Source organism: Nilaparvata lugens, chromosome 3, assembly GCF_014356525.2.
Source record: "Nilaparvata lugens isolate BPH chromosome 3, ASM1435652v1, whole genome shotgun sequence".
Taxonomy (NCBI): domain Eukaryota; kingdom Metazoa; phylum Arthropoda; class Insecta; order Hemiptera; family Delphacidae; genus Nilaparvata; species Nilaparvata lugens.
The window spans coordinates 43,174,008-43,183,013 of NC_052506.1; the positions used below are offsets into that span (position 1 = coordinate 43,174,008).

General features: G+C 34.5%; 1 long non-coding RNA gene across 1 annotated transcript; it reads left to right on the top strand.

Moving 5' to 3' along the window:
* Positions 1-2,950: 2,950 nt before the first annotated feature.
* On the top strand, positions 2,951-6,632 carry LOC120350447. Its single transcript, XR_005570784.1, has 3 exons — positions 2,951-3,341; positions 5,683-5,890; positions 6,132-6,632. It is a non-coding gene; the product is annotated as an uncharacterized LOC120350447 (long non-coding RNA).
* The last annotated feature ends 2,374 nt before the right edge of the window (positions 6,633-9,006 follow it).

Sequence of the window (9,006 nt, forward strand, 5' to 3'; positions counted from 1 at the left end):
GATGAACGTGAATAAGACCGTCACTCCATTGTTCTATTGTCTCGGCTGCTTGGCTGAGCCTGGCTGGAGGGATCAAATAACTGACTGGATTGATCTTTCGTCTGTCCGCTAGGCGGAACTACGCCGACCATTGCTGGGTGGAAGATGTTATTGCGGCCGCTCGCATTCCCACCAACGCTGCTATTATTTGCTTTCTCAGCGCCTAGTCCGATTCAGCCAAGCATCCAGCCTGCACTGCGGAGCTAGGTTTAGGGATGTTGGTCTCCAATATCCAGATTTCCTTGATAAGGTGCTAGACGATTAATGTGTACAACCTTAGGTTTGGTTCTCCCTCCCGTTTTCTTAATCCTGTATACTCATTTATTCTCTTCAGAATGTTGTATGGGCCTTCCCATGCTCTTTCTAATTTTGAGCAAATTCCTCAATTCGCTTTGGATTATATAGCCAAACGAGTTTCCCTTCTTCAAGTTTTGTTCCTGATGCTGCCAAATCATACTTTATTTCTAGTTTAGTACTGTACAAATTTATATGTTTTCTGGCGATTTCATGAATTGTTGAAAGATGATTTTCCAAATCAGCAATGTATTCCATTCGATTTTTTTGTTGATCTGGTGGTCTACCAAACATTAAATCTCCAGGGAGTCGAATCTCCCTCCCATAAAGCATTTCTGCTGGACTCCAACCAGTTGCTCAGTGTATGGCTGAGCGAAAGACAGTAAAAATAAACGAAGTTTCATATCCCAATTTTTCTGAACTGATGAAACTGATTTTCGTAGAAACTCTCCTAATGTCTTATTATGACGCTCTACCATTCCATTAGATTGTGAATGAAGTGGGGTTGTATGTGTTTTTTATCCCTAACAATTTGCAAACTTCTTGAAAAACATTTGATTCAAAATTTCTGCCTTGATCACTATGTAATTCTAATGGCACTCCAAATCGACTTATCCAATTATTATCTATTATCATTCTGGCAACGGTTTGGGCCTCTTGATTTGCAATGGGGTATACTTCTGGCCACTTTGTGAAGTAATCAATAATCACCAACAGATATTTTTTATTACCTTTAGTAGTCACTGGAAACGGACTGGCTATATCCACAGCAATTCTTTCAAAAGGGGATCCCACATCATATCTATGCATCTTTCCTTTGAACCTTTTTCCTGGTCCTTTACTTGCAGCACAGGTATCACAGCGCCGACACCACAACACTATCTATATCTGCTCTAGAATTGACCCAATAGAAGCACTGCTGTATCTTCTCTAGCATCTTATTAGTTTCAAAATGACCACCGGAAGCGCCACCATGAATCTCTTCTAAGACTTCTGGTACCCTTCTATCGGGTATGACTTTTTGTAGAACCATAGAAAGACCATCTGCCGATTCCCATTTCCGAAACAGTACTCCATTAACAACCTGCAAAAAATCCCACTGGGCCCAATAGCTCTTGTAGATAGCACTTCTATGTGAAATTTCAGCCCAAGCTGGTCGCTTACCCTCTTCTTTAAAAGTAACCAAGTCTCCAATGTTGCTGTCGTTGATCTGGTCTTTCCTAAGCATTGCATCACTCCAATAATCATCAGACTCTATTCTAATTGCATTCACTATCAGAGATTGTTTACTTTCAATTTTCTCACAATATTTACAGTCCTGAAGACATGGTCTCCTTGACAGCGCATCAGCTTTACCATGTACAATATACAACCATATACAACAGAGAATTACTATGTACTTTGCCTCTTTGATGTTTTATAATAAAATTATATTCTTGTAATCGTTGCATCCACCTTGCTTTCTGACCTTCCAAATTCTTGAAGTTGAACAACCATTGTAAAGCAGAATGATCTGTTTAACTGTATCAAAAGCTTCATCTATAGGCTCATACTACAGTAACTATATTACCCTATATTGGGTAATATAGTTACCGTACTGTAGTTCATACTAATTGATACAACAATGAATTTGTATTTGAATATCATATGAATCAATTTTCTACGTATGCTTACTTAGTTGTCTCAAGTTTGTTTTTTCTCCTATTCATAAAATACATTCACTTTAACTGTAAAAAGGTGGAGTTAGAATTCCATCAATTTTGTAGTTTGGAAGAGTAGACGACATTACTGTCCACTCTTCGCCTATCAAATAAAATAGTCATTCTATTTAAATTCTTTCACTTTTTGAAAAGAACATATGGACGTTTTGATGCATGCAAATACTTCAAGCGTAGAGAGAAAAACAGCACAATAAAAACTTCCAACACAGAGCAACAAAATTTGAGTCGAAGCATAATTTCTTATCATCGAGAGATTCTGAGAAAGAAAGAACAGTGTATATTAAAGACAGAAATAGGCCATGTTATTGATTGAAAGGAAAAGAGGTTGAATAACCCTGAAAAATTTACGCATATATGTTTCACCATACTTTTAAACCGCCTTGAAAAGCTTAGAAGAATGAGCTGTAGTATGCATCCATACAAACTCATTTTCGTCCTTATATGATGTCGCATCAAGGGATAATATGACCATCAGGAAAACCAAAGATAAGAGCAGAAAACAATTAATTTTTGTATAACATTATATCAGGAACCAATAGTGAGATTCTAAGATATTTCAAAATACGTACGGTAGGTACCGTGAAATTGGAGGTAGAGATGTATGATGAAAATATGTGTTTTATTTTCAATGTTGAACATTATAGAAGGCTCTTCTACGTACTAGGAGACCAACTTGCAAGATGGTCTATAGTCTGGAGAACACAGTCTATGAAAGCCGTCTAGAGACTGAGATACCATGTATGTAAATGTCTAGCTTCTAAAGGCCCATACAGATTTGTAAGAGACAGAAAATGTTTCACAAAAGTTTCTAACATTGCATGAAGTCTCCCATTTCAGCTAGGGGACCATAGACCTGCAAGTTCTTAAAGCTTGTACTGAAAAATAGGAAGCATTTCCTCTATCTCACGCATAGATTTCCAGAATTTACTGAAATCTCAGTAATCAAATCTAATTAAATTTACCTAATCAAATTTAATGGATATTGATGTAGGCAAGGCCTACATGGACACTAATCATGTGGACCCGGTTGCCAAGGGGATTGTTTTCGGTAACGAACTGTTATGAGAAGATAACTAGTTGAGTTTTAAGTTGGATTCTGATGAGAGATGTTCAAATATGTTTTATTTTATTTTCTTCTTGCTTAATATGTAAACTTTTAATAAATAAAGTGACAATTTATCAAAAAACGAATCGACAAAAAGAATCCAATGCATTTCTTAGTAAATTTGACTTAGTAAATAGAGTATTTCGAAAGAAATGAAATCACAAACTGGATCAAAATTAAAGGTATTTTGGAAAATAATTTCAATTCAAATTTTTCTCATCGTGATTGGTGGATTCCCATCCGTTTTGATGTAAACAACTTTGAAGAATTTAAAGAGATTGATTCATTGCTAGAATGTGGTCAGACGACATTAAATCATCTGCTAGAAACGATTTAAGATTTGGAAAATATAAGCCAAACTTATCTAAGAATCTTACTGAGTAGGCCTATTATATTTCTCGTTTCAATATTGCTAAGAATCCAATTCCAGCCTTAGATGAAGATACTATTTTTAAGTTTTTGAAAGGTCATTTTGATGAAACCATATCTACAGCTGCAATCATTTGTAACATTAAAGACTAGTGATGAGTTCATTTGTTTGTTGAATGAGTTTGACAATACTGACACTTACAAAGTAAACAGAAAAACGCCCCGTGATGGACCAAACAATAATGGTCATAGAGATCAAAATTTTCATAATAATTTCAGAGATAATAGAAATCATCAACCTATAAATTCAAATCAATCTAATCCAAATCGACCAGCTAACATGTATTAGAAAGAAACCAGTTAGATTTCAGCCTCCCACCACCAGGTTTTATGCCTGCTCAAACTTCAGATCAGATGAATGCAAATCGTCCAAGACAGAATGTTCCTTTAAACTAATAAGGGGACGACGAAATGACAGCCCTGTTCTCCCAGTTAAGGAAAGGTCAAATTTTGATATAGCTGTAGACATAAATGAAATAAATTTGTAATCAGAATCATCAAACAGGTTAGAAATTAGAAAGCCAGAATTAATCAGTCAAATTCATATGCAAGAAAATAGTTGTAAAAATTTGAGTAATGAAGTAAATACCTAGTTATCAAAAAATTCATATTAAAGAATCAAGTGTTAATATAGGTAGTACATATTCCAGAAATTCAGTTAGATGAATCTATTGAGTAAATCTAAAACTGTTTGTCAAGAAGAACTATACATGGTAGGTTGTATTTTTGATGAACTATTGGAGGAACAAGAAAACACTCCACCTACTACTGGATATGACTTAGCAGAAATAGAAGTACAGATTTTCAATAAAGAATATCAAATAATTATTGACACTGGATCCGAGGTAAATGTAATTAATGAGAAACTTGTTGATGAAATGAAGAAAAACAATTTCAAGTTGAACTTAGTACCAGCTCCTAATGTAAGTATAGTTGTAGCTACTGGTATGCGACATAAGAAGGTAAACAGATTATGTTAGAGGTATTTTTTGATAAGTTAGAATTGCCAATAGTTTTTCTTATAGTTCAAGATTTAAATATAGATATTTTGGTGGGTTGTGATTTCTTAGAAGATACTGGAGCAGTTATTGATTTTAATCAAAACATGATATCATTGAAAGATTGTTGTTTTCCATTTATAAAGAAGGATACCTTGAAGTACAAAAGACTTTTTCATGTTAACATAGAAAGAAACCAGAAAACGTTTAATATTTTATGGAATCAGCAGATTGATAATTTAAGATTACAGCGAAGTGATGAATCTTCTGAATTGGTAAACCAATTAATTGAGGTACCGTATTTGAAAATAATAAAGATTATTTTCTCTGATAGTCCTGGATCTAAACTGATAATGGAAGATGATGTGAATTAGATAAGATGAGTTATCCGATCCCATATCAGTATAGAGATCAAGTTAAGAAAGAATTAAAGAAGATCAGTAAATCATTGAACCAGGTAGCTCTGAATATACAAGTCCTATGGTAGTGGTAAAAAAGCCAAATAATGAAATTCGATTATGTTTAGATGGAAGAGAGATGCATAAGTACATAATAAAAGATTTTACAGAAACTGAACCAATAGATAACCTACTCATTCGATTCAATAAGTGTAACTACATTAGCAGTTTTGATATCACTCAAGGTTTCAATCAAGTGAAATTAACTGAAGATAGGTAGTAGAAAATATGTTTAGCTTTCAATGTTTTTGGTCAGACTTATCAATACACACATCTACCTCATTTGGTTTGAATATCAGTGGATCCGAATTTATCAAATGCTTATATAAAATGCTAGGTGAAGAGGTTTGTGAGTTTACCATTGCTTATATTGATGATCTTGTCATTTCTAGTCTATCTCTTCAACAACATATCAGTAGAATTGAATTATTATTCAATAACTTAAGGGAAAGTAACTTGAAATTCAAACTGAATAAATCGAAATTTATTGCAGACAAGATAAAGTATTTCGGTTTTATTATAAGTAAAAATGGTATTGAAGCAGATGACTCTAAACTAGATGCTATTCAGAAATTTCCCATTCCACAAAATTTAAAACAATAATTGCAGTCATCCATTGGTCTCTGTAATTTTTACAGAAAGTTTCAGAAAAATTATTCATACCTGAAAATCGTTTTAAGCATCTTCTTTGCAAGAAAAATAAGTTCATTTGGACTGAAAAAGATAATGATACCTTTCAAGAAATCAAAGATAAGTTCATCGACTGTGTGATCTTGAAACATCCTGATTATTGACGTGCTACCAATTTATCCTAATAGGTTGGATAGCATTTACCTATCAGCAAAGGTAAGTCATCGGTTCCTCATAAGCTAATATCCTAATATATCATAAATGAATCTAATGCTTATGAATAAGAAATCCAGTTCAGAGCAAATTAATATGTTCAATATTGGAGGTTACTAATATGTTTGTTCCATTCATCAAAACAGATTCCAACATCTTTCACAAAAACTCAGAAATTATTACTTCAAAATCAAAATTAAAATATATAACTTATAGATTAAGAATACTTATCTATCGTTTACAGGTTTCAAAACAGGCTTATGGCTTTGAACATTCAACGAAAAATTCACCACAAAATGAAAAGAAAAATTGAAATCTACATTTCATGTATGTTCAATAACATCAATAAACTTTACAGTAACATTCAGATCACAATAAACACATCTTAAATTTCAATTATTTAGGAAAATCCCAACAGAAGCCAACACTCCCAACACAAGCCAGCCATCAAAAAATTTGAGAGAGACAAGAACAAGAAGCCTTTCTGGTGAAGCTGAGACATGTCATCATCAATTGCCAATTAGCAAAGAACACAAGTCTACAAACTTTATATCTATTGTTTTCAATAAAACTTTATTTTTGAAGTTATTTTAAATTCAATTAACCTTCATATTGTTTAGAATTATCTGTTTTTTCAGAAATATAACTTTGTTACAGTGATCCAGTGGAATGTTCAACACTAGTATATATGATAAATTCCCTATGAAAAGTTTAGTCCATATATCGATTACACCGATATTTGCTATCAAGTTTTATTAATATTTTGAATATCGAATTGAAGATTCAAATTTGATCGAGAGAAAATGTAATATTACAAATACCCCTCTCTCGACATAAAAAAATTTACTGTTTGAGAATTAAAAAAAAAATAACATTACATTGTAACAAATTGAAATTGTTGAAATTAAATTTGAGAACAGGAACAATTTTTTCTACACAAACATTACATGTCAACTCATAATTGAAAATTATTATAAAAATTCATCAATAGCATTTGTTATATATTTCCAAACCATATTTGAAAGTATAGAATATCAGAATTATTTTTCGATTTAGCTTTATAATATAATATAGTATTGAGGTATAATTACCTCGACGAGATGAAAAGTGACTTAAATCTGCTATAAAATGTTTAGAAGATAATTCAGACACTACTTCTACATGGACAGCATGAGTGACTATACAAACAAAAATTGCGAGATAAGCCTTGGAAAATGAGCAGGATTTGGGGCCGCCAACACAAATGGACAATGGACCCGCATAATCAACTCCATACTTGTAAAATGGAAAATCGGCGAGGATATGCGCGTAGGGAAGTTGACCCATCAACTGTTCAGATTGTTGAGTAGTGGAATGAAAGCAAACTTTACATGATTTGATTACATTTTTAATAGTGCGGCGAGTGGATGGGATCCAGTAGCGCTGCCGAATCGCTGTCTTAGTCGACTGGACACCAGCATGATGCATACATTTATGATAAGACATGATGAGTGCGCACGTAAACTTGTGTTTGGCGGGCAAAAAAATCTGGTGCTTGGGAGATCAGCATTTTGCAAACGACCGCCTACACATAACAAAGAGTCAGAATGAATAAGTGGTGAAAGAGCTTTGAGGGGGCTGTGATTCCTTATGCTGGTTCAACTGTTTGACTTCATCAAACGATTCACATTGTACAGATTGAATTACCTTGACTTCACTTCCTGAATTTCAGCTACAGAGAGATAACCTCGAATTTGTTTTGATTTGTCAGGGAGATGCGGAAAATTATTTATGAGACAAAGGATGTAAGCGAAAATGTGCAAAATTTTGTGAAAATTGGAAAAATGATTAATGATTGATGAAATGATACAGGGTTGGGCGAGCGTAGCGAGCACTGTGATTGGTCATGACATGACTACATTTGACGAAATTTCCTTCCAGGCTGCAGGTTGTCCTTTCAGCCAAGTTGGACCGTTCCACCACAAATTATTTGAAATCAATGTATTGGGTGAGCAGCCTCGTGAACGAGATCAGCAGGATTTTGACTTGATTCGACGTGATTCCATGAAAAATCTGAAGTGGCATTTTGAATAGCAGAAATTAGTACCAAAACAAATACATCTGAATGGTTAGGAAGGGCTTTCAACCAGTCGCATACATGCCTTAATGACACTATCGTCAGAGTCTGATAGTGGTTTTGAAGAGACAGTTTCAACTAGATGCGACGGTATAGTAGCTAGTACTTCCATAAAGTTGGATAGCCACTTATGTAGTTCAAAACCACCGCTGGCGAGTGTGTGCAATAATTTTTGTGCAAGGTTGATGGCCTCAGGGACAGTCGAACATCCACTTATCAGGTCGTCTACATAGAAACCAGATTTTATTGCCATAGCAACCGCTGAACCAGGAGTACATTGGACATCAGCCAAATGATTCAACGTATGTGTCACCAAATAGGGCATAGAGGGGGTACCATAAGAAACTGTGTTTAAGAAAAATTCTTGAACAGGCTCATCGATGTTAGTTCGCCAGAAAATTCGCTGAAAAGTACGGTCTTCCGGATGAACAAGGATTTGTCTATACATTTTAGTGATGTTGGCAATCAATGCTACTCTGTGTGTGCGAAAGTGCAGCACAATTTCAAAAAGATGCGGCTTGCCATGGGCATACGCACATGCAAGCAATTGTAACACAACTGTTTGTGCTGCACTGCTTTACCACACTCGGCGACAGGAATATTACTGAAAGTAGGACAATTGAACAAACTATGTGTATTTTAATTGCAAAATAGACACATCACAGGCTTATTGAAAACATTAGCAGTACCAAATTGAACGTTATTTGGTTTATGCTGAAAGACTGGTTTATTTGAACTTGGTTGATTGGAGGAATTACTCTGCTGATTGACATTAGCAACGTTGTTGCCATTATTGAAAGCAATGTGTTGAGAAATCATGTGCTGAACTTCTAAAAATTCCCACAAGGTATCAAGAGACACTTTGTCTTTAGCTAAGTGCATTTCAGCAATCAAAAGTGCATTGTTGTATCGCTGGGTTGAAAGCTCCAAGGCGAGATTGAAATTGCCGGACAGTGAATTAGCAATTCGGTTTAGTGCTTCCAACCTTAACATTTGCCATAAA